Source organism: Pipistrellus hanaki (genome assembly GCF_964339955.1).
Source record: "Pipistrellus hanaki genome assembly, chromosome: 2".
NCBI lineage: Eukaryota > Metazoa > Chordata > Mammalia > Chiroptera > Vespertilionidae > Pipistrellus > Pipistrellus hanaki.
This window is the reverse complement of record NC_140504.1, coordinates 93,271,000-93,285,856: the sequence shown is the minus strand read 5'-3', so window position 1 is coordinate 93,285,856 and position 14,857 is coordinate 93,271,000. Positions and strand designations below refer to the sequence as shown.

Genomic DNA, 14,857 nt, shown 5'->3' with positions numbered 1-14,857 from the left:
ATATTTCTGAGATCGCGGTTCGTGCTTGCCGCCACCGCATCTCCCTCTCAAGTCCAATTCCCGGGATTTCCCCAGGTCTGCCTGGCTTGTGGCAGGGCTCTCAGAGGGGGCGCGGCACACCCACCTTGTTTTCCTCCACATGTTGACAGAGGGGTCTTTTGGGTTCAGGATTTGCTTTAATCTCCACAGACTGTCCTTGGATCTGTGGCTCCCTGAAGTTCTTTTTTATTTAAAGTTGAATTTATTGGGGTGACATCGGTTAATAAAATTATGTAAGTTTCGGCTGTATAGTTCTATAGTACATCGTCTGTATATTGTATTATGTGTTCAACACCTCAAATCACGTCTCCTTCCATGACCATTTATCCCCCCTTTACCCTCTTCTACTTCTCCCCACCCCCTTTCTCTCCAGTCATCACTATATTATCTATGACTATGATTATTTCACTTAGCATAATATACTCCAGGTCCATCTATGCTGTTGCAAAGGGTAAGAGTTCCTTCTTTCTGATGGCCAAGCTAGTATTTCATGGTGTATAGGTACCACAGCTTTTTTATCCACTCATTTACTGATGGACATTTGGGCTGCTTCCAAGTCTTGACTGTTGTAAATAATGCTATAATGAACATAGGGATCCATATATTTTTTTCAAATTAGTGTTTCAGATTTCTTGGAATATATTCTCAGAAGTGGAGTTGCTGGGTCAATAAGGCAGTTCAATTTTTAATTTTCTGAGGAAACGCCATACTGTTCTCCACAGTGGCTGCACCAGTCTGCATTCCCACCAACAGTGCATGAGGGTTCCCTTTTCTCCACATCCTCACCAGCACTGTTGTTTGCTGATTTTTTGATGATGGTCATTCTGGCAGATGTGAAGTGACATCTCATTATGTTGAGCATCTTTTCATATATCTATTGGATATCTTTATGTCCTCTTTGCAAAAATGTCTAATTGGGTTGTTTGTTTTTTTGCTGTTGAGTTTGTAAGTTCTTTCTAACTTTCTTGAAGTTCTTTCTGCAGTTTAGATTTTTCTGTTTGGCCAATTGGAGAAACCTCTCTTGTGAAGTGTTGATCAGAGAACTGGATACAAATGCTATTGATTTTGTTTGGGTAGCGTTTCCAGGCCTCATCTCCACCCCCACCGTCCAGGAAGACAGCCTCCAGAATTGCCTCCAGCCACTCTGTCCCGGTGCAATTGCAGACAGGGCTCACCGTATTTTGACTCATAACACTTAATTAAAGTAATTAAAATGACCTTTAACTCTCTCTAGTTGTACTGCAGTTAAGCTTTTGGCGAGAATTTAAAACAAATGTTTTAGGGCAGTGGTCTGCAAGGGGTGGTCCTGGGACCAGCAACATCAGTATCACCCTGAACTTTGTTAAAAATACAAATTCTCTGGCTCTGTCCCAGACCCACTAAATCAGAAATTGCAGGGGTGGGTTTGGGTGGGGGGAGAGGGGAAGGTTGTGTATTAACAAGCAGGAAGGGGCAGCTTTTGGCAGCGGCTCATGGCTTGCACTCAGTTTCGTGTACTGGGCTTCTAGTACTATTATAAGCATTTTACAAATGCCAGCTAATTGAAATTTTATGGCACCACCAGAAAGCCATTTACAGGTGAGGCACATAAAGGTAAGTGACTATGTGTCTGGGATTCCGCCAGGGCTCTGAAACTTGTAGGTAGAGAGTCAAAGTGGATTTAAACCCAGATGGTCTGAAATCACAGACTGAGCACTTAACCCAGAGCTGTGGATGCTTCATTTGGCCAAACATTGGGAATGTCTCCTATCCAGTGGCTAGGAATCCAAGTGATTAGTTACAATAGTAATAAGGATGTTGGGTACCAAGGTAGAATTATAGAATCAGACACTCAGAGTAACAAGTAACTCTAGAACATGTGTGATAAGAACATGCTCTTTAGCTCTGCAGAGCTGACATGGTTTTAAGTCAAAGATTTACATGTGATATCCAAACTTGGATGCTTATTTTGGAAATATGACATATTGTGGGCCTTTTCTTTTAAAGCTCTTTGGCTACCAACTTCATGGCTTCATATTCTTTAGCCAATTTCTAACTGAGGTCTGGATCTCAGACTCCTGCTACAATAAATCACAGAAAGAAGACTATGACATGTTATACTCATGTTCCCAGGATTGATACTGGGGTCATTTTTTGCTGTTATTTCAAAAAGAACTCTTGTTAGGAATGTTCACTTGTTTTAAGATTTTTCTATGAGAATTTCTAAAACTACTTTGTGCTAGAGTTCTCCATGTATTTCCTACTTTTCATTTAATTTGCCAGAATTACAAGAAATTTGGGAGGCAATTTGTGAACTCTAGTTCAGTTTGTCCTATTTAATTATAATCTATATTAGCAAAAAGGTAATATGCTAGTTAGACTGGACATCTTCCGGACAAAGCCACAGTTGTGGGGCTGAAATAGAGGTGGTTAGGGGCGATCAGGCCAGCAGTGGAGGGCAGTTGTGGGTGATCAGGCCAGCAGGCAGAGGTAATTAGGGGCAATCAGGCAGACAGGCAGGCAGGTGAGCAGTTAGGAGCCAGCAGTCCAAAAATGCAAGAGGGATGTCTGACTGCTGGCTTAGGCCTGATCGCTCCTAACTGCCCTACCCTGCCAGCCTAATTGCCTCTAAACCGGCAGTTGGACATCCCCTGAGGGGTCCTGGATTGGAGAAGGTGCAGGCCAGGCTGCTCCCTGCACAAATTTCATGCATCGGGCCTCTTGTAATGTCTATAATTGCTTTTATTGTTGGTACATATATGTGCCAAAGGTTGTATATGTGTTGCTTAGTTTTGAGAAATATTGTTCTGAGATAGGTACTAAAATTATACCCATTTTTCAGGTGATACTGCTGAGAATAAAAGACGTTAAATAATTCAGAGCCAGAATACAATATTGAATTAATTTAAAACCATAAAGCCCCTGCTCTTACTCCCTATATTCTCCAGCCTCTGTTTACATTTACACTGTTGTAAAATTTGAAGGGTGCAGAGCATATGAAGGATGAAAGTATGACCATTTCCTTTCTAACCATACTTAACAATGCAATTTATTTCTACAGATTCTTATGGTTTACAAATCACTTTCATGTTTGAATGTGGCCTTATTTAATGTTTATAAGAATATATCAAATTCAATAACAATAGCTATTTTATAGAGAAAGAGGCTGAGCTTGATGAGTCATAGGACTTGCCAAGATATTGCAGTTGGGCATGGACATTTGGGGTTAATCTGGACTCTGATTATTCCCCTACAACTTCAGCATGGCTTGCCATTTTAATTACTTCTCACTGCAGTTTCCCTGATATTTTTCTTTAAATCATTTCTCTCTCATTTTTTACTAAGTCTTTTCCTAAATAAAAATATCAGTAAATTCACAGGTTTGATATTTTTTCTAGTAAGCATGACAATAAAGAGACATCTCCTTTACCTTTTACATCACCATGGAATTTCTTCCCTCATTTCTATGTCACTGACATTGGTATTACCCTTTCTGATGTTTACATACTTCTTAATCCTCATCTTTAACACAGAAACCATGCCACTTTTTATCTAAACCCCCAATCAGATCATTTAACACCAACAAAATAAACCCAAGCATTTACAAATCATGTATCACCTGGCAAGTATAACAAACCATGGATTTACAAATTCATATGCATGTCAACAATAAACATATTTCAAAATTGTTACATATCTTTTAAAATCAGATACACGCATTACTAACTTCAAGCCCCATACTTTTCACACTAATTGATCAATTAATTAAATAAGTTGTCAGTCATCCCAACTGCAGTGAAGTAGTTGGAAATGCTACCACCCCTTTATGAAGTTACAGCCTACTAGAGCAAGTGGTGAGTGCCCTGAAGGCAATACTAAAGAGAAAGAAGGCAGAAAGAAATTAGTCACTATCAACCCTGCTCCATTATAATTGTATCTCAGCCAACCAAAATCAAACTGATGGCCCTCAGACACTTATATATCAATGAACAACTAGCATTCCAGGCCTCTAACCCTTTAGCTATTTGAAACACCAGGAATGGGCACAATTTTGGAAGACTTATAGATGATTTGAAGCCAATGTATGGTCTTCTTATGGGTCCATGGACTCCAGATTATGGGAACTAGAAAATATTCATGGGAGCCAATTGCATAGTCCAGCCCCAAGGTGACAAATTAAGGTAGTAGTTACAAGGATAAAGAAAGATGTTAGATATAAAAAGGCATTTAGCAATCAGAACTTCTCAGAACATATATAGAGAATAAGAGAGGAATGATGGTTGGTGACTTCCAGGGATCTTGGGAAAACCAGGGATGGAACAGATAAAAGTGAGAACCCACGTAGATGCAGATACAAGAGAAGGCCAAGACAGAAGCAGCATGACAATGACCAAGTAGCCATAATTGTCAGAGATTAGAGATAGGTGTCTGGACTTTAATATCAAACTCTGGTCATTGTGTTACATGTTGCTTTTATAACAAGTATTGACTGTATCCAAGGCCATGACTGTGAACATTTGCAGAAAGCATGATGATTTTTAAAACATGGGTAAAAGACACATTCAAGGGATTTAGCAACACCTCCAGTTTCTTTGAGATGAAGTTTCAGAGGCTATTCAAAGATGAATTCGTATGTGTGAAAAGTGCTGACACAATGTAGGTAGAAATTCAAGAGTATTCAGAGTGGGGCTAGAGCTATAAGCATGTGGGAGGACTTCAGTGCACTATAGTCAATCTCACTAACCACCCTAGAAGTTGATTTTAGAGAAGAAATAATTTTGAAGTGGTTTTTGATGCCAGCCAGGGAAGAGGAGTGAAAATATCCAAAACTGTAATTATGGGTGGAACATACATAGTGTCTGGTAAGGCTATTGGCCACAATATGAAGCTTTTCATATCACTGGTATATTCTGAGGTACTAAGTTTTGGAGTAGGATGCTTTTGTTGTCCTGACATATGTGGTAGGAATTTTAGGTGGGGTAATGTCTAGAGAATCACATCCTTGACATATGATACCTTAATTCTGTATTTTATTAAACCTTGCTCCTTCTTCTCTTACACCAAAATTCAATAATATTTTAAATCTAGCTACTCTGGTAGTAGAAAAAAAATTAAAAAGTAACAAAGCCTTGTTATTCCATGAAAACTATATATTAAATGCACAAGCACATGTATATGAAATATATGTACATATATAATGCATTTTCAAGCACATTACAGAATTAAGTACAGTTAGAATAAGGATTTCTTAGGAATGTGGTGTCTGATTTCTTAGGACTTGGTTTAGCTACATCATAATGCACACACACACACACAAAAATACACACACACACACATATATATATATATATATATAAATATATATATATATATATATATATATATATATATATTTCCTCCCCTTTTATTTCTTACTAGAGGCCTGGTGCATGAAATTTGTGCATGGGGGGTTGGGTTCCCTTAGCCCAACCTGCACTCTCTCCAATCTGGGAGCCCTTGGGGGATGTCCAACTGCCAGTTTAGACCCAATCCTGCCACTATCCAGGACCTCTGGCTCCTAACCACTCACCTGCCTGCCTGCCTTAATCACTCTGCATGCCTGCCTGATCCCCATAATTGCCCTCCCATTCCGGCCTGGTCATCCCTATTAACTTTTTATTTTGTAATCTTATCCCCTTCACACACAGTTGTATTTGAATTCCTTATTGGCTTCTCCCTCTCACATAATTTTTCTCTCTCCTTTATGTTACACTTTTTCCTACTGACTCATCAGTTATAAACTTTTCATTCCTCCTTATTTCCTACTTCTGTTCCATCATCCTTCTTCCCATCTTTCTCCTACCCTCCCTCCCTCCTCACATTCCTACTTTCCTTTATCTTTACCCCTGTGCTCCTACCCTTTTCCTTCCTTCCCACCTTAATTTTTTTCTTCACTTCCTCCCTTGGACCTGCTTTGCTCCCTCCCCCATTTCTTCCTTCTTCCCATTTTCCTTTTAATCTCTACTGGCTCCCCTTTAAAACTTTTCTTCACTTCCTCTTTCTCTTTCATCCACATCCTTCTCTACTTATTTCCACTGTTTTAATATCTATCTACCTGCCTAATTATTCACTATAATTTTTCTTTTTTTCTTTTCTGACTCCTACTTTTAAAATCTGCCCCCAATATACTTGGTTTTCATTATAACTTCTACAGTTCACTCACACATCCTTTCCTTCTTTACCTCTGCTCTCTACTGACTCCTTTATAAAGTTCTTCCCTCCCTCCTTCCCTTCTTAAAGCTTCCATTGCAGGGTGGGGGTGGGGGAGCATTTACCCCCCCAGCCCAGGGCTCAGCCCTGGCCAGGTGTTCGCCGCCCCCTTTCCCTGCCTCCCCACTCCTGTCCTGCTCCCATTTTTTGCCCAGGAGGCCCAGCCCAGAGAGAGTGGCCAAGGCGGTGCAACCCCGGTGCTGCTGCCACAAAGCAGGAGCGCTTCCGCCCAGAAGGCCTCTGACCATCCTCCACTCCATCCCTGACCTTGGGTGCCTCCCCGCCAATGGCCACCACTGCCCTCCTCCCACGTCTGGGTGGGTCTCCCTGCTCTGTGCTGCCTGCACCCCGCCCCTCACTTGATGCACCTGCTCCGCCCCGCTCCAGTCGCTACCCCCTTCTGAGTGCAGTTTCCTTCCCTTTTCCATTCCTGTGCCTTGGTATCCTATCCTACCCTGGTCCTTGCAGCTGCCTGAGCAGAGGGCAGGGTCACAGCCGGCTGATCTGGTCATGACTGAAACTGTAACAGACAAATTTGCATATTTCTCTATTATTAGATTAGATTATTTTAAGTCCCTGAACATGGTTGTAGAGATATATTAGACATTCTTCTCTTAGAAAAAGATATAGATGTGTTAGGAAATTATAAAGGAACAAAGATTTATGTTTTCCTCAGACCACCAATCATCACAGAAGAGTTACTTTGTTTTTTCATTCCCCTGGTAGAGGTGTTACTACTAATTCATGCCCTCTGAGAACTGCAATGTAGTGGTTGGTTTACGGTTTTCTAGCAGAGTCTACAAACTTTCTGCAGAGGGCCAGATAGTGAATGTGTCAGGCTTTGTGAGCCACAGGGTCCTCTATCACAAGTACTTAATCCTGTCACTGTGGTGAAAGCAACCATAGACAATATGTAAATGAATGAGTATGGCCATGCTCTAATAAAACTTTATTCATAATCATTAAAATTTGAATTTCTGACATTTCCATGCATTAATACTTTATGACTAATAAAAACATGTCAGTTGCTTGGACTGAATGAGCGATCAACATGAGCCCAGAATGCACACGAGTAAAAATGCAGTAAAAGGAAGTAGAGTCTTCATTGCCTATCGGTCACTTCCAGTCAAAGGTTAAAGTTCAAAAACAATGATCAAAGTGCTCATTTTCTCAGTAGAACTATCTTCTGTTAGGAGGCTGATAATAGTGGCATCAACAAGTATCATCATGATACCATCATTTTCTTTTCTTTTGATTCTTGTTACATGTTCATAAAAAAAGAATTATCTGATGGTCTTCTCTTTTCTTTGCAGGTGAAAAGCATGCTAATAATGCTAAGACAAATTGACTGAACTGAGAGCGCTGGGGACCAGTCTTCTGTTAGAATGAATGAACAGACATGACTATTGCTATAAACATGAGGATGAACGGGAATATTTTCACCAGTAAACTTGATCCGAGGAGAGTCAAAGGATATTGACTACTAAAGTTAAATAGAAGTTGAAAAATTTCCCTTCACATAAGGTACCTGGTGCAGCTTCCATGTCTACAATCCATTGTGTAACTGGACTTTGAACACTCCTTTTATTTAAAGTTATCCCAGGAGGTGAGTCATTTTGCAAAGCCAACAGTTCTTCCTGCAGTTGTTTCTGCACTGACGTCATGATGGAACCTGAACATATCTTCAGGAGCCATTAGCAGACTACCCACAGTGCCATTTTTTTTTCTGTGTTCTACTTTAATCTTAAAAGTTTTAAAAAACAAAACAATAAAAGATACTTATCAAACTGGAAATAGAAGAGAACTTTTTAACCTAAAAAAAGAATGTATCTTCCAAATAGCTATAACACTTATATTCAATAGTGAAGCTTTAGACAACCTTCCAAATTATTGTCCTACAGCTGCTAGTGTCTTCAATAAGATAAGAAAACGTAGAAGGAAGTGATTAATATAACCATCAGAAAATGCTTATCTTTTTTCAGACACTATGATTACCTACATAGAAAATACAACAGACTCCAAAAGTTACTAGAACTAATAAGAGAGCGATTTAGTATAATATAAGCTCTAAATGCAAAGACAGTAATGTGATGTGTAACAGGTCAACATCACAAGATATCTCTTGAACCTCTAAATTGTTTGAGTTACACAAGGATTTGTCCTACATGTTCTTCTCTGGTCTACCTACCCCTTTCCTGAGAGATAGCCTCAATTACTGCTTACAGTTAACAAACTTAAATCTCCGTCCTATGTCTCTCCCACAGGGACACATGTTAAACTAATCATTTGATATTGCTACTTAAACATCTAAAGACTTTCTTTACATATCCAAACTGAATTTTTCATTTCATCACTCTTGTCTCCCAAATCATGTTCCTCCCACTTAGTAAATGGCACCCCACTATCTACATAGTTGCTTAAGTAGAAACCTTAAGTAGTTACCCTTGATTTTACCACTCCCTTTGTGCCTACACCATAACACCTGTAAAAGCTAAGCTACCTACCCCATATATCTTGACTCCTCTCTGCATTATTTAGTGGCAGGTTTTCAATTTATTTATAGAAAATTTGGGATGGTTTTATGAGCAAATAATATATTTATGATTCAGGGTAACTTCTCTTTATTTTGGTTCAGATTTATTAATCAGGTCTTGACTTATTTACATTTGACTATACTCAAGAGTTATTTATCCTTTAGTATAAAAAAATACTGAAAAGTTTACTTTTTGCTCATTGATTCAACCCAAAGTGCAGCTGACTTTCATGACAACTTTCTTGCCCCTCAGTGGTAATGAATTCCATTATGCCTCTGTAAAACATGTGTGCCAGGATTTGCTGGTAAAACAAGACAATGAGCAGGGTTTGTTTAACTGTCTTTTTTAAAGACAGTGCCATTAAATCACAACCACATTGTAGGGTAAAATATTCCACATGGTTTTCAGCAGTTTTCCAGGAAAGGCTTAGTACTTTTTGTAATTCAATACTGTGCTTTTTGAGAAGCATAGGAAGAATCGACTGAGTGCGCACTGAGTGTGTGCCTGTTGAGGTAGGACATCCTCCTGGTCTGACAATACTTACTACCAGATGTAAGAAAACTACCAGTGCATGTTGTGATGTTTGTTTGGAAAATAGAAATGACATTCAAAGTTTTCATCACAATTTATAACATATCTAAATGTTCTTGTTTTGTTTGTTTGTTTGTTTCAAATAAAGCTTATTCTCTGAGCATAACAGATTTAGTACGTCACCCCCAAATTGCTGCCTCTGCAATTTAAAAGTTTTGATTGAAATGGAAAACTTTCTGTGCTCAAAAAGTACCAAATCCTGAATATACTCTTATATTGCACAGATCAGCTAGGAAACAAAAACAGCACAAAAACGGCTGTGTAAAAACCAAACAGGAACCTTTGAACCCAAACTTGTTATGACTATGAATATGCTCTACTATAAATATCAATGTATATTTATGACATATTCAATAAAAAAAGTCAAGCTTAGAAATGATGGCATTTAATTTTACATTATTCATGGCAATTCTAGAAGTAAAGTAAAAAAAAAATCATTGAGACTGACAAATAAGCCACAAATTTAATTCTCACTGTTTTTCCCAGCAGACCTTCCCTAAGGCTAATAGAAAGCAGGCCAAATGACTAATTTAAAATTCACCCTTTTTGGGGACAATAGGGGGAAATATTCCCAAGGAGCAAAATGGCCAAAAGGCATCTAGCCCGAAGAGGAAAAGGGGAACATAGCTGTGGATTGTGGATTGCTCACAAACTGGATACTTAAGCACCAAATAATATATTCCCCCTGAAAATGATAAACTCTATTTAGACAAAATATTATGTGTATGATATATCTACATATCTATATCTGTATCTATATTTATATCTATATCTATATCTATCATCTATATCTCTCTATCTCTATCTCTCTATCTTCCCCCACTTCCTCCTACATCTACACTGGCTGAGTAGGACTACCAATTACCATATTGCTTACATCTATAATGTCACAGGCCAATATCAACCTATGATTAAGTTTTAATCTGATGCACATGTTAAAACCTATATGATACCATAATAGGAAAGACCTTACGGAATACTTTAAATATATGGCCCTTCTAGAAGTCATCTTTACCCTGAAGGAGAGAACAAATTCCTTGTTGTCTTGTATGCATGCTTCCAATAAGATAGGGCTTATTTGAAGGTCAAACAGCTCTTGTCAGTAGCTCTTAAGTCAAGCACTATTAATCATATAATATATGGGGCATATTCTACAGATGAAGCTATCAGACTAAGCAGCCAAATTAAAAATTCAAATACATTTTAGTTTTTAGTAGAAAAAGAGCTAAAAGCCATTTCAGAAGTAAAATGAGGAGTTCATTGCTGTGGCAAATGAAATAAAACTTTCCCCACAAATATCGAATTCTTTTTTATAATTTAAATTCATATCTATTTTCCTGATCTTAAAAGCAATGCAAGCTCACTGAAATTTTATAAAACAGAAACATAAAAAAAATTAAAATAATCCAGAATCCAACCCCCTCCCCCTTTAAAGATAGCCACTGTCAACCTCCTGATGCAAGTCCTAACAATCCCCTCTCTTTAGATAGAGACGTGTTCTTTACAACTATTGCCTTTCTGTATATTCAGAAAGTCTACTTTGACCTGAATATCCTGATGATTTCAAATTTGGCAGCTCAGTTTCACTCAATAGAGCCTAATATTGTTTCAGGAATGGTTGCTAAAATGGACACTTTGGTTCACGTTGCATTTGTTTGAGGAGGGCTTTATTTGGATATTTTTTAAAGTCAAATGTTTACTTTTTAAATTTCTTAATATGCAAAAGGGAGCCGTAGAATGCATGTACATTTAAAGTGGTAGTGAGTAAGTGAATTTTTGTCTTCTACAGGTCTTCCAGCACATCTGCAGGTAATTAGTTAAACATTTGTTCAAATAAGAGAAAGCACACAATTTTTTTGGCTATGTATTTAACTTGAATTATTAATCTTGTAGAAAAAAAAAAAAAACTGGCAGCAAAACCATTAAACCCAAAACAATTCCTTCATTTTATTTTATTTTTAAAAGCTTGCTGGCGGCTGCAGTGGATCTTTTCCTAAAAGGTAATGCTGACAGGGATTTGAGCAAAAGCACACATTTCAAATACTTAATTTAGTGACATCAGTTTAGACTGGCAGGGAACTTGGTGTTTTGGTTTCTGTGATAGAAAACGTGGCATTGCACAGGAAATCTTTCCAGGGCGCAGTGAAGCCATTTCCCTTCCTCCCACAGTTCTCAGTAATAACAGTTCTCAGTAATAACGGCGGATGTTTACAATCGAGTTTTTGCTCAGAGAGCTCTTTACTGAGTTCTCTGAGACCAGAGAATGTACCTTCAATGTCTGTGGCACTTTCTACAAGCTCTCTACAAACCAGGGTGCTGGGTTCGTAGTAGATTCTTGATTAGCATTTTTATTTTAATGAATACTTTTTTGGTCTTTTAGCCATAGAAATGGAATTTGTACAATGATCCCCAAGTCTCAATGGCGATGCTCTTTCCTCCTCACATTGCACCCAGTTGGTTCAACTCACATGGTGGCTTTCAGGGCCCATTTGCTCCAAGTGTTATGGTTTCTGATGGGATGGAAATGCACTCATAATGTGTCTGGGCTGCAAAAAAATAAAATGCAGTCCCTGAATTTTATTTCCAACAAGTTCTTAGAAATGTCCATCTAAGAATTTGATGATGAGTATGCCCACTACCATGTAACATATAATAAATTATAATCAATTCATTAATTTAGTGGTGAGGACTTGGTATCCTTAGATTTGGATTAGACCAAAGTTAAACCTTTCTAATTTAAATGGGAGAAGTTTGTAGTGTAAATAACATGTGGTGGTAGAACTAGATTTTCTTTTTGAAATGATCACTTAAAAACATTTAACATCAATGGCACTATTAATTACTAAATAACTTTATTTATTCCTTGTAGCAGACACAACCAGGTATCTACTTAGAAATAGTACCTATATTATTAGAATCATCCCAGTAGATGGTAATATATTGTAACTGCAAAGTTTTAAATTATCATCAAAGTTTAATGAGTCCACCATATTATCTGTCCTTTAGGTAAAAAGATTCAGTGTGTGTGTGTGTGTGTGTGTGTGTGTGTTCCAAGCATTAAACGTACTGCATGATATATCATAGTTTTTAATGTTTGAAAAATGGACCAATTTATTTCGCCATTATTATTTTGAATAGCAATTTTTTTTTTTTTTTTGCTGCCAAATTTTACATGGGGATGGCAGTCCATCTTAGAAATAAGAAAGTTTGGATATATCTGATTACTTGTTTAGGTGAAGATAAGTTTCAACACAAGAGTAGCTAATAATAACTACCAGGTATAGCTCATGCCATCGTGAACAGCTCTTAAAAATCATTTTCTTAGGTTATTCTTCCAAACAGGTGTTATTATCCCATTTCACAGGGAAAGAAATCAAGACTCAGAAAAGCAATGATAACAAATGACTCCAAAGCTTAGTGAGTTATAATAAAGAGTTCTTTCTCCCTAACATTACTGTTCATCACACATTTGCAGGTATACACTGTGTCATCTTTACTCCGGTACTCAACCTTAAGGAGCAGTTCCTATCATGATTGTTGTCAGAATCATGGCAGCGATTAAGAGATCACTGAATTGCCTCTTAAAGGTTCCTGAATTGCCTCTTAAAGGTTCTGTCCATGTCATTTCTGTTAAGATATCATTGATCAAGAGAAGTCACAGGGCCATGCCTGATTTCAAGGAAGCATCAGTGTATAGTCCTCCCATGAAGAGGGCCACTTCAAATGGAGGGGCAGGATCTTTTGAATAAAAATGCAACCTACCACTACTGTAATAAGAGCTGACCTGACCACAGCCTCTGGCTAATAGCAAAACACACAAAAGAAGCTCTGGCTGGGTGGCTCAGTTGGTTGGAGTGTCTTTCATCCATACACCAAAAAAGTTATGGGTTCAATTTTGAGTCAGGGAACATACTTACATTGCAGGTTCTACCCCTGGTCATGGTGCACACTGGAAGCAACCAATTGATATTTCTCTTTCACATAAATGTTTTTCTCTTTACCCCTTCCTCTTTCTCTAAAATCAATGAGACATATCTCAGGAGAAGGATTAAAAAAAAAAATCTGATCAGAAATGCAGGGCTGCTTACACCCTTCTAGATGACCCATGAAGTAATTTGAGGCCTTTTCTTTTCTTCTTAGCTTTGCCTTAGTGCTTGTGTTCTGCACTTCTGTTGTAGAGACTAGGATTTGAATTCCTGCTCATTCACAAGCTAAAACAAATTATAAACCTCTACTGTGCTTGATAATTGCCTCGCTGAGCCTTGTTCTCTTTCATCTGTAAATAACTATCATGATAATTCCTACCCTCCATGATTAAAGATATTGAAAATAATACAGTTGGTATAATGCTTAGTATGTAGAATGTATTTTAAAAAGTAGTATCCGATATTATCATTCAAGGAATTACTCTCAATAAGTTAATCACCAGGAGATGGATTGCTCCTACATATGGGAGGAGTGAGTATTCCTCAAACGTGAACTCTAAGAATGTCCAACAGTAAGTCTGCAGACCTCTTGTTTTGAGAAATGCTTAGTTAATGGTTTGTCCAAAGTGTGTTGAAGATGGGTGGATGGGTTAATGGGTGGGTGGATGGATGGATGGATGGATGGACAGATAGATGGAATTTTAGAGATGCTGCACAACACAGAGTTTTTGTAGAGTGACATAAATTGCTATATACCCATAGCTCAGAAGAAAAGACAAATGAACAGCATGATAATCAATAGATGTGTGTCTCAGAAATGATTAACCAAGTTCCCATAAGAACATTGTTTATGTAGATAAAAAAAAATTTGTAAAATACATGTTTATAAGCATATTCCCTTGACCTTTTCACATATCTATACTAATAAAAGAGTAATATGCTAACTATACCAGGCCAACTGAACATCTTCTGTATGTCCAACTTCCTTCTAAACAGTTAGGGGCCATCCAGGCCAACAGGGGGGGCAGTTAGGGGGTGACAAGGCCAACAGGGGGCAGATAGGGGCAACCAGGCAAGCAGGGGGGCAGTTAGGGGGTGACCTAGCCAGCAGAAGACCAGTTAAGGAGCAATCAGGCTGACAGGGGGCAGTCAGGGGGCAATCAGGCAGGCAGGTAGAGTGGTTAGGGGTGATCAGGCAGGCCAGCAGGAGACCAGTTAGGGGGTGACCAGGATGGCAGGGGGGCAGTTAGGGGGCAACCAGGCCAGGAGGAGACCAGTTTCGGGATGATTAGACCGGTAAGCAGAGGCAGTTAGGGTTGATCATCAGGCAGGTGGAATGGTTAGGGGCAACCATGCCAGCAGGGGAACAGTTAGGGAGTGACCAGGCCAGCAGAGGTGCAGTTAAGGGAAATCAGGCAGGCAGGTGAGTGGTTAGGAGCCAGCAGTCCCAGATTGCAAGAGGATGTCCAACCACCAGTTTAGGCCCCATCCCTTGTCTAAGTGTTGCATGAAACCTGACTCTCCTGTGGGATGGGGCCT

General features: G+C 38.7%; 1 protein-coding gene and 1 pseudogene across 2 annotated transcripts in view; both read right to left on the bottom strand.

Moving 5' to 3' along the window:
* Positions 1-14,857, bottom strand: part of P2RY13 (purinergic receptor P2Y13) — a 403,762-nt gene that overhangs the window by 149,106 nt on the left and 239,799 nt on the right. The gene's annotated exons all lie outside the window — the stretch shown is intronic.
* LOC311616238 (ubiquitin-conjugating enzyme E2 W-like) lies at positions 7,435-7,934 on the bottom strand (annotated as a pseudogene). Its single transcript has one exon. The product of its transcript is annotated as a ubiquitin-conjugating enzyme E2 W-like (transcript).